Source organism: Lactuca virosa, chromosome 9, assembly GCF_052849685.1.
Source record: "Lactuca virosa cultivar CGN04683 chromosome 9, Lactuca_virosa_CGN04683_v6, whole genome shotgun sequence".
Lineage (NCBI taxonomy): Eukaryota > Viridiplantae > Streptophyta > Magnoliopsida > Asterales > Asteraceae > Lactuca > Lactuca virosa.
Genome location: NC_136434.1, coordinates 99896511 through 99913996, shown reverse-complemented (window position 1 = coordinate 99913996; position 17486 = coordinate 99896511).

The following is a 17486-nucleotide window of genomic DNA, read 5'->3' as shown; positions in this document are numbered from 1 at the left end:
AAGTCACAAAGACTTGTCAACAGTCATTATAAGGTATTCCAATGGAGATCAACTCCATGGAAACTAAGTCTCATATTCAAAGTACATTGCTTTGGACATGCTTCTTACATTAAGTTTTCTAATCTTACACAGATAACTTCCACCTATGGAGACAACTCCATATTCTCATTTTGACTATCACTTCTGAATAAGAGATGCCTCTTTTCAGAATATGTCAATATGGTCCTTCCAAAATTAGCACTATACTTCCAACTGTCCCTGAGCAACCAATCTTTGGTAAACCTCAGATTGTCCTCGACAATTGCTTAATCATTTTAGTCATATCCAATTCTAGACCTTTTCCCTTCTTAATGCCTCTGGGCATTTGGAAAAATTTAGAAATGACAAATATTATAGCACATGCAATCGATCCTGTACCCAAAGCAAATGGTACACGATTCATGATGTCTTACATAAAGACATGATTCTAGACCAGTCTTTTTCTACAATATTTTTATTTGCCATGTTTTCAAAATTTGACTATGAAGAGGGATGTCGTAATCATAATCGAATTTTGAGAACGCAATATATAGAATTTCCTTAAGTTGAACCAATCCAACATGAAATTCATATATATATTCTTGACTAAAGATGATTAAGGTCTCAATCTAAGCCTTTAGAACTGAAATGAAGTATATCCTCTCCCTTAATTATAGCAAAACAACTTTTTCAATCCCTGCAGCCTCACGAATTGAAACTTTTGTTTTCTATAATTAACATTGCTAACTTGCAACACTAACAATAATTATCATGCTCCCACTAACATGATGATTATTAGCATAACACTTATGCTCCCACTAGCTTTGACATATACTCAGAAATCAGTTGGACTTCTAGAAATCAATACTTTATTGAGTTTCTTACCAAAGTTCAAATTTCTGATACGAGATGCTTTGATAAAACTTTATCAAAATCATACACCTTTCCTTAGATAGCATGCATGTGTGTCTAAACAATTTCAGAACTATGAAAAGGGATGTCGTAATCATAGTCTCAATTGTTTAGACCTTTTATCATCTGCTTCAAATCTACTTGGTGGAAGTGTTTCCTCACCATCATTTTCATGAATCGGAGAGAAACCTTATGACCCTTAGATTTTATGGTGTATGTGTTCTTATCCATGTGAATCGTCAAAACCATAGTCACAAGACAAGGATAATGACAAATCCAAACTCATATGGACTGAACTTATGCAATCTTAACTTCTTGCCACCTGGCAGTACAGGGCCTGCCATTGCTTCCAAGTTGTTATGCAACCAATTGAGAACTTTCAGAACTCCTATGCAAAGCCAACTTTAACTGGAATGGGCACAGAATATGTCAACACGATAGGTTATAAACCTCAAGTCGTGTGCTAGTGAAGAACCTCAGGTTTTATTCTTGATTAGTTCTTGAAATTCTTTTTAGGATCTTTAAGACTCCCACTATCCTCTTGACATATAAGACTATCTTGCCAAATATTCAAGAGATAGTGCGGATTCTTTATCAAGACAAACACTTCATACAATTGGCCTTAGTTGGTCTTTGTTTTATCCAAAACATCACAACTTACCAATTTCAAATGTACAAGAGTAGGACACTTTTACTCTTACATTTGACAAGTGTTTTAAACCTTTCTTTAAGATATGTCACTCAAGTTACAATCTTGGAGTATGACTCTAAGAATTGTTTTGGAACGAAGTATGACTCATCTTCCTGATCTAACCATTTCAACAATTCATGACTCCTCTTCTTAGTCATAAGAATGCACTAAGATGACCTTTAGAGGACTAATTGTGATATGATTTCTAAATCATTAAGATGATCACAAACATGATACTAAAGTACTCTCCCATCTTTTCAGATTTGAGAAACTTTTATCTTTCTGCCTAATTTGATTCTTCCCATTCGTTCTGCCATACATTGAGACTTTTCCAATGTTTCAGAATTATACTTAAACTTGTAAGTATAACCATATTTACTAAACTTTAGTAAATCAAATAGCCTTAACGAGCTTTGTGGTGGACATGACCAGTGCACAAGAATGTGTACTCGATCCTTTTAGTCCTTCACTTGACTCACACACATCCATGTGAACAAGTAATTAGTCTTGATTTTCCAATGCTTGAAAATTCTCATTCATCATACTATTCAACTTGCATGATTCCAAGTTTCGGTCCAATTGAAACTTGGGTGATGAGGAACTTTCCTGATTTGGTAAATTTAGACACTACCACAAATGAAAGAATCAAATCCATTTTCCAATATTGCTGTCAGTGGAATCATATAAGCAACAATTTTCCACAAATGCCATTGTAAGGATACTTCAAATAAATAAAATTAAACAATTTTCTTTTATTTTAAAACTTTACGGAAAAACTTATCCTTACAATCCACATGGAAAATTGTTGTTATCTATTCCTTAGCAATATATCATAACTTCTTAAGCAACTGCTCAAAATTCTGATGCGATCGAAATCCACCTTTGCGATCAGAATCAGCATATACTTCCTTTAAGATTTCTCTCTATTCTTTGATTCTTAAAAAATCAACATGTGACCCAGTCACATCATGTAATGAGGATCTCAGAATAGAACTTAACAGAGTTAGATAATGGGCTCTACCTGATGTGGAGTCAAACTTATTGACTTTAACATCCTTAGGTAAATTTGGCAGCTTTGCAATCAACGCCCCTTCCTTTGGCAAAATAAACATATGGACCCTTTGATAATGGGACTATCTCAGACTTAGCCTTTCTCTTTACCATTTGGTCAACCGGGTTGACTATGGCCAATCCCTTTCCATTGGGAAGAGAATGCTTTTTCTGGATATCCAGTGTCACCATTGTCACTGTCCATAAAGTTTTTGGGAAGTTGATCTTCTAATCAAATTTGCTTTACTATCGTTCCAAATCATTGCTGATTCAGCAGCACCAAGCAAATAGATATGATCATTAAGGTTCATGTCATAGTCTGTTTCATAGTAGTCCCAAAGGAACTCACTATGTGACTTAGAAAGTGATTGAACATCCAACTTTCTCAAGACTTTGACACCCAACTCTCCCGGCTTGTCAATATGTGACTTTATCTCTAAGATGTGATCACACATAGACCTATCTTGCCATTAGGGCTTGAGTGACCTTGAACTTGTGGGTTAGGGAGAATAATTGGAGGATGTGGAGGAAGAGAAGTATGACTTCCATGAGCCAAACTCGGGAAGTCATATTCATTAGGAAAGTTTGGTTTGGGAAGATCATTGTTGTCTAAACCAGACATCAACAATGGGAGAAATTCACGTAAAGTTGATTTAAGTCCTTAATATAACACCCAATATGATATATTAAGGCTAGGACCCAACAAACTATTTTATAACTTGGAAGAGGGATGTCGTAATCCAAGCTATAAAATATTTGAAGGTAGGTGAATGACGATTCACCAATTTCCACCAAGATAAACGAAATGTATTTTTAGGTTTTAATTGGTTTTGAAACTCCTAGATTCTTTTGAGATTCATTGAACTTTTCAATGGCATGTTTCAATCTCGAGTGTGCCCTTCAGGTTTTGTGACTGGGATGCCGAGGATCACAAAAAAGGTGTGAAGTAACCATGCAAATATACTTGGTACCCTTAATATTTACCCCTCAATCGATGTGCCGGTTAACCACACACGCTCCAACGATACTATGATAAACATTAAGTTACCCTTTGCCTACCTTGTTAATTCCAGGTTAGTGTGCCGGTTAACCACACACGCTCCACTAACAGCTTAAACAAAGTGCAAAGTGTAATTTCATGGATTAACACCTTATTCACATTTTCCTAAGTAACTAAGATTGGGAATTTATAAAAAGTTTAGTTACTTAGTATTTATCATTAATACTTTTAATGAAGGGAGAATTATAGTCCTTGTCCTACCTGTTCGGCTAACGACCCTCCACCAGTCAAGGAAGCGGTGGGTGAGAGTGGACACCCATTAAACTGCCATTTTATAGGCAGTAACCTTATACTCCCCTTATAGACCGGCTTCGTGAATGAGGCCTACTAAAAGTAAGACGACTTGCTCTTATACATATAATATATTAAACTTTTAATATTATAATAGTATAAGGGTGTATTTTAGACATTTAAAATACTTGGTGGTTTAATCTATTAATTAAACTATACTCTTAATTTAATTAAATTTAAACCATGTCATTATGGAATTATTAATTCTCTTTTAATTAAATACTTTAATTATCTATTAATAAAGTCCACAAGAGTTAATTGAATTATTCAATAAAAACATCATAATTCCAATTATTAAATTCAAAATTAAAACCATTTAATTAATTGTTTAAGTTATGAACCCAAGAGTTTTAGAATTCAATTCTTTTTTTTTATCATAAAAAAACTTTTTCCAAATTCCAAAACTTGAGGGCAAGTTTTGTAACTCTTGAAAACTTTTGGATTCCATAACTTATGGAGTTAAATACTTGTTTTATGATGAAACTTTTCATGTTCCATAACTTAAGAACAAGTTATGGAATTCTTTAAAACATTAAGACCAAGTTTTGTAACTCCATAAAAAACTTTGAATCAATTTTTTTAAAAAACCTTTTCATATCCATAACTTATGGAGGTTTCAAAAAACTTTTTAAATCAAACTTTTAAAATTAATAAAATAATCATATCATTTTATCTTTTACTAAATTTGACCTAATTCAACTCATATAGCAAATGATTCAAAATTTACAAATAATTAGTTTTTCACAAAAACAAGTAATTATCTTAAAATTTGACAAACGTCATGTTTTTTTTCTTTTTTTTCCAACTTTGAAAATAAAACATTTGCATCAATATAACAGAAAACAACCCATGGCTCTGATACCACTGTTGGGTTTTGAGCATTCTAACACTCCTATGGTGTACATGCAACCCTATAAACCTTGGATCTATGTTTTCTCTATTATACATGCAAATATTAACTATTCCAAGGTTTCATCCTAACTAGCATATTATGAAGCACCTATACTACAAAGTTCTAGTTAGATGACATACCTTTTGATGTAGCTTGATGTCTTCAAGCTTTAAGAGCTTAGCCCCAATAGTGTGGCAGCCTCAAATGGAATCACAAATCACCAAAACACCTTGGAAGAACTTGAGAGAATATGTATGCACACTAAAATCGGCCCACTCTTATTTTCACACACTTGTTCCAATTTTGTGAGCCAAGGACCCCTTTATATATTATGGAGGATTAGGGTTACATCCATGTAAACCCTAATACCCATGACCTTTCATTTACATAGGATCCATGCGTTAAAAGCTCCATGGACCATCCATGAAAGCCTAGCCCAACCTAAATGAACTTGGCCCATTCCATATATATAAGAGTCCATATTTAATTAGTTCTTTTTGATCACTTAATTAATTCTAAATTAATTCTAGATCAATACTAATTAAATAATATGATTCCATATTAATATATTAGAACTTATAATATATTAATATAAATCATAAATATACTATTCTCAAAAGACTATCCATATAAATTGTGCCGGTGAAGTGCAACCTAAATGGACCATGCTGGGTCGGGTCAAGTACATACCAAATATAGTTATGGACTTAGACATTAATCCAACATAGATATGTGATTGCTTGGTAGATATACTTGTTGTCTGTGTGATACTTGTATGCATGTTAGTAGTGGAGTGTGGGCGAGGCCCGAATCTCCTAGACAACGGAGTGTGGGCGGGGCCTGAATCTCCTAGACAGCGGAGTATGGGCGGGGCCCGAATCTCCTAGACAACGGAGTGTGGGCGGGACCCGAATCTCCTAGACAGCGGAGTGTGGGCGGGGCCCGAATCTCCTAGACAGCAGAGTGTGGGCGGGGCCTGAATCTCCATGAGAGTGGGTGGGGCCCGTATCTCCTAGTTGTATATATTTGTATGGTATGTGGTAGTTTGGGGAACTCACTAAGCTTCGTGCTTACAGTTTTCAGTTTTGGTTTCAGGTACTCCCACTAGCAAAGGGAAGGGCTCGGGATGATTGCATGGCAGACACCACAGTTCAGCCTGAGATGTTTAGGCTCTGATATTTTCATATGATTTTGATACAGTATTTTGACACGATGTTTTGAGATACATGATTTATGGTTTTCTTTATGATGATGGATGACTTATGGTTTTATTATAAATGATTTTAAAAAGAAATTTTTGGTCTGTATTTTTGGAATGTTTTAAGTTGGTATCAGAGCCTTGGTTTGAGGGATTCAGGCACGCTCTCGGGTGTGTCTGAACTCAAACTAAGGAATTGGTATGAAAATTTTCAAAGAAAATCATTTTTATAAAAAGAACTTTGAGAAAAAGAAAAGAATTTTGAAAAGAGAAAAGAACTTTGAAAAAGAGAAAAGGGTGTGGTGCATGCAATCAGCCGAGCTCAAGTAAGTACTCCCAAATTACCCATACAAGATTATGTTATGTTATGATTATCAGCTTTATGAGAACAGCATGCTAGATTAGGACTAAGGATTTAGGAAGGATGCCTTATGTGCATGTTATATGTGTATCAACTTTATGAGAACTGCATGCTAGTTTAGGACTAAGGATCTAGGAAGGATGCCTTATGTGCCTGTTATATGTATCTCAACATTATGAACTGCATGCTAGTACAGATTAGTCAGGGATAGACTGAGAGAGATATGCTTGATTATGTTTACTCGATCCTCGAATGCTGTTTGCTTTGTGCTTTTAGGAGTTCTAGTTATCTTTTACTAACTAGTAAGTGAATATGTTACGTTACATATTGCGAGGATTAGATAATTTCAGAAGGTTAGGTCTAGCTCTATTGCGCAGCTCTTGTTTGAGTCCAACCGTTGTAGGGTAGGATCTCTCATTCGAAGAATTATCTAGTCTTAGTGACATGTAATAGTATTCACAAGCTAGTTAGGAGGAGGTGGCAGGGACTTCTTACGCAACTGATAGCGGAAAGTGGGTTGGTGGTTACCCTAGGGCAAGCCTAGGAAGAATTAGTATGAGATTGGTAGTAGTAGTAGTAGTAGAAGGGACTTGGTGAAGTCGAGACAGTTCTTGAGGAAAGTACGGATAGATGTGGAAGGTAGTATGGGCCCGTACTACTGAAGGCAGAGGATCTGTACTCGAATCAAGGAAGGCTGAGATGAATCCAGGAAACTTGTAGTATGTTAGATCCCTCGAGATTTAATGAGTATACTGACGTTTGTTATGATGTATTTTCAGTATGGTGGTTCTACGCCCTAGGCCGACTGGCACTTCAGGTGAGGGATCGGGCTCGGGCACTGGGTCCGAGTAGATGGATGAGCAGACGAGAGAGTTTATTTCATCTGAGGTTACACACATCATTCTATAGCAGACTCCTGTGATCTTTGGATCGGTCAAGGAGGGTATCTTAGAGCTTCTGGATGAGAAGTTGAGCGCTTTTTGCACTGAGATAGCGGCTATGATGGGGTCGTGCACACTTACCTTCCGAGATTTCAGAGCATGTGGAGCTCCCTACTATCATGGGGCTCGGGACCCCATTGCGAGTACCAGATGGCTGGCGGATGTCGCCAACGCATTCCGCACCAGCAGATGTCCTGAGGGGGACAAGGTCCGACTTGCGTCCTGTTTTCTGAAGAACAGGGCACGTGATTGGTGGGAGGAGGTCGGACGAGCGATTGGTGATGATACAATGTTGGATGCCATGATGTGGGCTCACTTTTCAGCTAGGTTCAGAGCCGAGTTTGCACCCGTGATAGAGGTGCAACAGCTAGCCAGGGAGTTCCAGGATTTACGACAAACGACTGAGACAGTGGCGGAGATTAGCGCCAAGTTCAGGGAAAGGGACCTTCTCGTTCCGCAGTACGTGGCGGACGAGGAGATGAAAAATGTCCAATACCATGAGATGCTGAGGAGTAATATCAGACAGTTTGTGAGCCGATCTAGCTGCAAGACGCTAGAGGATATGATAGCTAGGGCTCGTGAGAGGGAGATTGATTTGGAGATGGAGCAGAAGAGGAAGCCAGAGAAAGTGTCTGGCATGGAGGGCTCGGGTAAAAAGCCCAAGGTAGATTCTAGAGGGAAGGGCCAGCAGGGCCGAGGCCGCTGTGGCAAGTGCGGAAGGGGGCATGAGGGGCCGTGTAGAGCGGGTAGTTCGGGGTGCTTCAAGTGCGGCCGAACTGGACATGTCAGCAGGTATTGTACTGCTACTACCACCACCACTACATCATCTGATCTGATTTGCTTTCATTGCAATCAGAGGGGACACAAGAAGTTCTAGTGTCCGAGTCTAGCATTATCAGGACAGGTGGTGACACCCGCTCCTACCACTTTGAGGATTACAGACGGCCGTCAGGGCCGGGCAGAGGTGCCGGCGGCGAAGAGCAGAGCTTTCCAGTTGACAGCAGAGGAGGCACGTGCAGCCCCTAATGTGGTTACGAGTATATATCTTCTCCATTATCTCTTTATTATTTCTGATTATTACTCATGTTTGTGTGTTTGTCTATAGGATCGTTCTTAGTGAACGACATGTCATCTATGGTACTGTTTGATTCGGGGGCTACCCGATCTTTTGTGTCGCTCACACTTAGCAAGTGATTTAGTAGATATCCGGGGGAGCTGGATTGCCCAATTGATGTAGAGATAGTCGATGATAGGACCGTCAGGGTAGCGAGGGTTCATAGAGGGTGTACGCTATAGTTATTCGATCAACAGTTTTCAGTGGATCTGGTCCCTATTCCCTTACGAGGGAATAAGGTTATAGTGGGTATGGATTGGTTGAGCTCCAATGGGGCAGTGATTGACGGCGAGCAGCAGCTAGTGAGGGTTCGTACTCCTAGTGGGGGAGAGCTAGTGATTCAGGGCGAGAGGCCACAACGCGGACCGGTTTATGTTTAGCAGCGAGGGCGAGGCACCACCTTCAGCAGGGTTGCTCAGGATACGTCGCCTATGTCATGGATACTCGGGATAAGGGTAAGGCGACGGTTGATGATGTACCGGTAGTACGAGAGTACGAGAGTACCCGGACGTATTCCTGGAGGATTTACCTGGGGTACCTCTAGAGAGACAGGTTGAGTTTAGGATTGACCTGGTCCCTGGTGCGGCTCCGATAGCCAAGGCACCTTATTGGTTGGCTCCTCCTGAGATGCAGGAGTTGTCTACGCAGCTGCAAGAGCTACTAGACAAGGGTTTCATCAGGCCGAACAGTTCACCATGGGGAGCCCCAATCTTGTTTGTGAAGAAGAAGGACGGGTCACATCGTATGTGCATAGACTACCGGGAGCTGAACAAGGTAACGGTGAAGAACCGTTACCCACTTCTGAGGATAGATGATTTGTTTGACCAGCTTCAGGGAGCATCTTGGTTCTCCAAGATTGATCTACGGTCAGGATATCACCAGATGCGAGTCAGGGATGATGATGTGTAGAAGACAGCTTTTAGGACTCGCTATGGTCATTATGAGTTTGTGGTGATGCCGTTTGGGCTCACCAATGCTCCAGCCGCGTTCATGGACCTCATGAACCGCGTGTGTAGACCGATGTTGGATCGGTCTGTAATAGTCTTCATTGATGACATCTTGGTTTACTCCAAGACTCAGGAGCAGCATGAGGAGCACCTGAGGGAGGTGCTGGAGACACTGAGGAGGGAGATACTTTATGCGAAGTTCTCCAAGTGTGAGTTCTGCTTGTGCGAGGTGCAGTTCCTTGGGCATCTTGTCAACCAGAAGGGTATTCTGGTCGATCCGGCCAAGATAGAGGTCGTGATGCAGTGGGAGATTCCGAGGTCTCCAACCGAGATTCGGAGTTTCCTGGGTCTGGCAGGGTATTACAGGAGATTTATTCAGGACTTCTCCAAGATTGCAGTTCCGTTGACCCGACTGACCAAGAAGTTGATAGTTTTTCGTTGGGGACCTGAGCAGCAGACAGCCTTTTAGACGCTCAGGAAATGATTGTAAGAGGCTCCGATTCTCACTCTGCTATAGGGTGTAGATGACTTTGTAGTTTACTGTGATGCTTTGATCACAGACATGGGAGCAGTATTGATGCAGCGGGGTCATATGATAGCTTATGCCTCGAGACAGCTGAAGCCTCACGAGGCTAACTATCCGACACACGATTTAGAGTTGGGGGCTATGGTGTTCGCCTTCAAGATTTGGCAGCATTACCTCTGTGGGTTCTGTTGTGCCATTTACACGGATCACAAGAGTTTGAGATACCTCATGGATTAGCCAAATCTGAACATGAGGCAGCGTCGGTGGTTAGATGTGGTTAAGGATTACGATTGTGAGATCCTTTACCACCCGGGCAAGGCCAACGTAGTGGCCGACGCCCTAAGCCGCAAGGCGGTAGCGGCCCCGATCCGAGACAATTGTCTGAGGATGACAGTGATTACTCTATTATTGGAGCAGATTAGAGAGGCGCAGGTTGAGGGCCTGAAGGAGGAGCGTCAGAAGTGCGAGAGGAATGTGGGTCGGGTGGCCTCGTTTGATTATGACAGCTGAGAGTTGTTGACCCTGCATGGAAGGGTCTGGGTTCCGTACTGGGGCGGAGTACGGCAGGTTCTGATGGATGAGGCCCATAAGTCGAGGTTCTCCATCCATCCTGGGGTGACAAAGATGTACAAAGATCTTCGACCTGATTACTGGTGGCCCTGCATGAAGCGGGATGTAGCTTGGTACGTAGAGAGATGCCTGACCTGCAGGAAGGTCAAGGCAGAGCACCAGAGGCCTCAAGGCAAGATGCAGTCGTTAGACATCCCTGTGTGGAAGTAGGAGGACATTACTATGGATTTCATCACTAAGCTTCCCAGGATCGCACGTAGGGTTGATGCGATCTGGGTCATCGTGGATCGGTTGACCAAGAGCGACCATTTCATACCGATCCAGGAGAGCATCTCGGCCGAGAAGTTGGCCGAGATTTATGTTCGAGAGGTAGTGACACGTCATGGAGTGCCTATCTCGGTGGTATCAGACCGAGATGTCCGTTTTACTTCCAGATGTTGGAAGCGGTTTCATGACGAGATGGGTACTCGTCTCCACTTCAGCACCGCTTTCCACCCTCAGACGGACGGACAGAGCGAGAGGAGGATTCAGACTCTCGAGGACATGCTTCGCGCATGTGTTTTGGATTTCGGTGGTAGTTGGGATACGTATCTTCCATTAGCGGAATTTTCGTATAACAACAATTACCATGCCAGTATAGACCGGCCTCCCTTTGAGATGCTCTACGGGAGGAAGTGTATGACCCCAATCTATTGGGGTGAGGTCGGTTAGAGGTTCATGGGGAGTACGGAGGTAGTACTCAAGACCATGGAGCGGATCCAGTAGGTTCGGAGTAGGCTCCAGACCACTCAGAGTCGGCAGAAGAGTTACGCCGACAAGCGGTGTTTAGACTTGGAGTTTCGGGAGGGCGACATGGTTCTCCTGAAGGTGTCGCCTTGGAAGGGTGTCATACGATTCCGGAAGCGGGGCAAGCTAGGCCCCAGGTATATCGGCCCTTTTCGAGTCATAGCCCGATTGGGCAAGGTAGCATACATACTGGATCTTCCCGTCGAGCTCAGTCAGATCCACAGCACTTTCCATGTTTCCCAGTTACGGAAGTGCTTAGTGGATGATTCAGCAGTGGTACCCAGGGGTGAGCGCGGTGCGGTTCGGTGCAGTTATTCACCAAAACCTCACCACTAACCGCAAATGCGGTTAATCCATTTTCAAAACCGCTTGGTGAAGTTATTTTTGCAGTGCGGTTAACCGGTTATTTTTATGGTGTGGTATTGTTTTTTTTTGTGATGCGGTTATTAACCGCATGGATTTGGTGCGATTATTTTGTGTGGTTTTTAACCACAGTTTAGAGCTCAAACGGTTTTAAGAGTTCAAACATATTACTTGTAATAATAAAAAAAACCATTAGGTATAAGAAAATTAACATAAATCACAAACAACTCATATCTTAAAAATGTCAAATCAATAGTAATTAACAATAAATATCTTAAAATTGTCTAATAACCGCACCGCAAATTTGCGGTTTTTGAAAAACAAAAAACCTAACCATCGGTTTTTATTGCGGTTGCGGTTTATCAGTTGCGGTTTTTGCGGTTAATTTTAGTTGCGGTGCGGTTTTTGCTCACCCCTAGTGGTACCCTTTGAGGATATTCAGGTTGATCACAACCTGAACTACATTGAGAGACCAATGGCGATTCTAGATCGCAAGACGAAGGAGCTAAGGAACAAGCGACTTGAGTTAGTGAAGGTGCAGTGGCAACACCGTAAGGGTTCAGAGTGGACATGGGAACTCGAGGAGGAGATGAGGGAGCACTGCCGAGAGTTGTTTTCAGATGCAGCAGACTTCGAGGACGAAGTCTAGAACAAGTGGGGGAGAATTGTAGCGCCCCGTTCCTGGTACGCATTTAATTTATTAAAATTTTCATTTTGTAAGAGCTACTCGACGAGTTGGTAGCCCTAACTCGTCGAGTAGATGCCAACTTGGTCGCGGGGTTTAAGTGGTTTACTCGACGAGTCGAAGCCTGGATTCGTCGAGTAGGTCCATCAGGAGGAAACCCTAATCTTCAGGTTTTGCACCCTATTTAAACATCATATCTGGCCTCCACCCCAACCTCTATCACCTCCAAACCCTACTCTCAAAACCCTGATCCACCTTGAGTGATTTGGAGCTAGTTCTTGCCATTTTTTGAGTGTTATTGTGCATTTTGAAGCTTGTGGAAGGAGAAGAAGTCAAAAGGCTCAAAGGGGAAGAAGTAGATCCAGGAGCTACAGTTCATTTACTGCACTTTCTGGTAATCAATTCCCTAACTTGATCTTTCTTCTCTTAGATCTATTTGTTTGCATTTTATGAAAGAATTGGTTCAAGAATCCTTTGCCCTTGGGATTGGGACGTCCCAAGTGATGTATATCTCAGATCTGGGGTCTAGGAAGGGTTCCATGGCATAAAGGTGCAAACTTTATGACCATGGAGACCCCATGCAAGTTTATATGCAAGAACATGGCTATTCTAGCCCTAAAAGACCATGCATGGGAGGAAAGCTCGGGACTTTACGTGTCCCACAGAGGATAAGAGTCTAGATTTAGTATATTGTGCTTTGACTTATGGTATTATGGCTTGTGGACCAAGTATTATGTCTTAAAGAAGTTAGGGTTTGGGTTAAACCCATTAGGAAGGACTAAGGATGGGTAAAGTTGGAAACTTTACCCTTAGGAGTGTATTTCCAGTATGTAGAAGGAGTTTGGAACATAGATCTGAATGGTAGGATCTTAATCCTTTGAGATGGCTCAACCAGACAAGGGAACTCGTCGAGTCCAGGGAAGGACTCGACGAGTTGAAGAGGGTTGTCCCGATTATTATAACAGCAAGAACTCGACGAGTCTGTTAAGGGACTCGATGAGTTGACTCAGTTGACCACGAGTTAAGCATTCAGGACTCGCCGAGTTGGGAGATAACTCGACGAGGTGGGTTGACTGGGAGTTGACCTTGACTTTGACTTTGACTTAGACCAGGGGTAAAATGGTTATTTTACCCTAAAAAAGGATTAGCAGATTCTCATTAAGTGTTATTATGGAATTGATAGTCGGAGAGTCGCTGGAGCAGCAGACAGGGATTCCTCACTCGAGTTTTCAGCAGTCTTTCTTGCGAGGTGAGTTTCCTTCAGCAGGAACGGGTCTACGACACCAAGGCCGGCCCATATATGTGATATGTTAGTAGCTGAGTGTGGGCGGGGCCCGAATCTCGTAGAAGCCTGGAGTGGGTGGGGCCCGATTCTTATAGTATTATTTGAGTATAGATATGTGATTGCTTGGTAGATATACTTGTTGTATGTGTGATACTTGCATGCATGTTAGTAGTGGAGTGTGGGCGGGGCCTTAATCTCCTAGACAGCGAAGTGTGGGCAGGGCCCGAATCTCCTAGACAACGGAGTGTGGGCGGAGCCCGAATCTCCTAGACAACGGAGTGTGGGCGGGGCCCGAATCTCCTAGACAGCGGAGTGTGGGCGGGGCCCGAATCTCCTAGACAGCGGAGTGTGGGCGGGGCCCGTATCTCCTAGTTGTATGATATTTGTATGGTATGTGGTAGTTTGGGAAACTCACTAAGCTTCGTGCTTACAGTTTTCAGTTTTGGTTTCAGGTACTTCCACTAGCAAAGGGAAGGGCTCGGGATGATCACATGGCACACACCACAATTCAGCCTGAGATGTTTAGACTCTGATATTTTCATATGATTTTAATACAGTATTTTGACACGATGTTTTGAGATACACGATTTATGGTTTTCTTTATGATGATGGATGACTTATGGTTTTATTATAAATGATTTTAAAAAGAAATTTTTGGTCTGTATTTTTGGGATGTTTTAATTGAGCATCGTCACCAGTCAAGAAGTCTAAGAAACTCACTAGAAAAGACATAAGATTTATGGTTATTACCTAGAACTGAAAGGTAATATGCAGAGTCGTTATATAAGTCCGGTTTTGTTGATGATTTCGAGACGTAATCATCATAAGGGGGAGATAATTGTAATGCCCGCAGATTCGGGCAAGACGATTAAGATATAATAAGCGTTAAAAATGATTTTTTTGATAGAAGATTATTTAGGGTAAATAATCTTAACTAAAGTTATAGTTTATGTTACAAGTTTTCCGTACATATAAAGAACGCTGAAATCCGACTTCGTATGAAGAAGTTGCGCTTCTTCGAAATTTCGCAATTAAACCAGCACGATTCTGCGTATCGAAGAAAACGGATTTTTGATAGATTACTTTTTAGCCTAAGTGATTTAAACGAAAGTCATAGTAGTCGTAAAACCGAGAGCGTGTATATAGAGAATGTCCAAATCTGACTTAGTGAGAGGAAGTTATGATTTTTCGAAGTTTCAGCGCAACTTATAGAGAATGCGGACACTGAAACCAAAATCAAGATCGGTCGATTGTTAGGAAAAACAATTGAAACGGGAGTCAAATATCTCGTTAATAGGAGTCCATCGATATAAAGACAACCAAGAACGGATGTCGTATCACATGGTTATGATTTTTATACGGGTTTTAACAATCTAAGCCTGTTAAAAAATATATTTTTAAAAATAAAGTGAAAATTAGCTGACAGAGTCTAAACAAAAGTTGTAGATCTCGTCGATAGCTATGCGTGGATATAAAGAACATCGAAAACGGAGCTTGTATGAAGAAGATATGGTTTAAAAAAACTAAAAATACGGAGCGCACTGACACTCCACCCGGCAAAGTGCACGACGTGCGGCGCGCCTCCCCAGAATTTGCCTTTAAATGTTAATTCCAAGCCCCATTCCATTCCCATCTCTCTTTCTCTCTCTCTCTCTCTCTCTCTCTCTCTCTCTATTTTTGTCCAACATTTTCACTAGAATTAGTATTTTAATGAAGCCCTGAGATCCGTGAGAGCCCGAAAAGTACAATTTCCGGACTTTTTTCTAGGAAATCTCTATAAATTTAAATTACACTCAACTTTATTTTAGTGTAATTTATATTTATATTCATAGTTGTTGTTATGAATCTATAAAGTGAGTGCATAGTTACTTTCATCTTACACATAAATATGAAGAATTTAGATAATTAAATGATATATGTGCTTATGTGCAAAGATGTTCTGTATTAGATGAAATATTATTTGATATATATACATATATACCGTATAACACATTGGGTAACGAAGTGTAGAAATAAATGTCATAGTATGATGAAAGGTAAGATGCCATAGTATGATGAAAGATGTAGGCAAGGATAGGATGCCACGACTCTAAAAATGGTACTCGTGTACCAACAATGTAGAATTGGTACTAGTGTACTAACAATGTAGGAATGGTACTAGTGCACCAATGATGTAGTCACTTAGCACAATACATGTGACGACCACCATACTATTTGATGACAGTCCATTGGAACGCAAGCAGTGATGGACTTCGTGTCCATTTGATGTACTCTAACCTACTGACATGTATTGTGGAGAAATCCTTGTAGCAGTAATGTCAGCAACGATGATCATGATGAATCGTAAGATAGAACTTACTGACACGTATTACGGAGAAACTCATGTAACAGGATTGTCAGCAACGATGACTATGATGACCTTTAGGATATATCCTTAGGGAAGAATAAAGGGGGAAATGGATATGGATAATAGTGTTAATTTTTTGATAATTAAACATATCAATTCTATTATTGTGGGTTGAAAACCCAATGTACTCACCAGGTTTCCCAACCTAACTCATTCAGTTTCTTTGTATCACAGGTAGTAGTACAAATATTCATGAATGATGAGAGATTCAAGGAGATGTAAACTGATAGTCTAAGATATTGTAAGGTCAGTTTATGCTTATGTTTTGTATTAGTTATGACATCCCAAGCTTTTATAAATCAATAAAAAATATTTCTTCGGAAATACTTTTACGGGAACAAATTTCGCATTTATAAATAAACTTCGCATTAAATACGCATATATAAAAAGTTTAAAATGGTCGTAAAAATGAGGATGCCACAGTATAATCTGATATAAGACCACCTACCCTGCCCAATCGATTCTCACCCAACCCGACGAATCGTTTGAGCAATTGCTTGACAACACAACTATGGGAGTCCTTGGCCAGTGGAAGTCATATAAATGCAACCAATGTTCAGAGTAATTAATATATATGGTATCCTTTTATACATACGTTTGTGGGTTATAAATCCACACTAGCAACATAATTCACTAGACCGCTTAGAATAGTCAAGTGTTGTCATCTACTTTGGTCGATGACGTATACATACTTTCCAATTGTCTGATCTGGATCCACCATTTCTTGGAATCCAAGAAGATGAAGACTACTACACTCCGCTCTGATCTCACACTCTACCCTCAGAATGAGACCTAACCAATATCTAGCTTATTTAGAACTAAGTACCTTTTATAAGTCCCAGACTAAATCTAAAGGCAATTCTGATTCTTATATACTTCCTAATAAGCAGTACTATTATAGTTATACAAGTAGCACAGAGTATGATTAATAAAATTATCATTTAATAAATACTTTTATTAAATTGTTCTCATGAAAGTAACTACACACTCACCTGAAAAAAGTAGGTGACTCGAGGTTATGACAGCGCTTCGCCTTAACACTTTTCCAAAATATCTAGATGTACATAACGCTAAGTCGTAGTCTAGTTTCACAATTCATAAAACTGTTATCCTAATGGTTTAGGTTCCTCAACGATCCCAATGTCTACCATAAGATCTATCAAATAATGAATAACAAGGTAGGATTATATCGGAGTAGTGCCTGTTTGGTATACAAAGTACACTGTTTGGAAATCCCACTTTATACACCTCACCAAATCCAACATATGCATTACTCCCATAAGTAGATCAATCAGTATAACAACTAGGAATCACTGATAAATCTTATTTATATGTTCATAATAACAACTTATGACTATAAATATAAATTACACTAAAATAAGGTTAAGT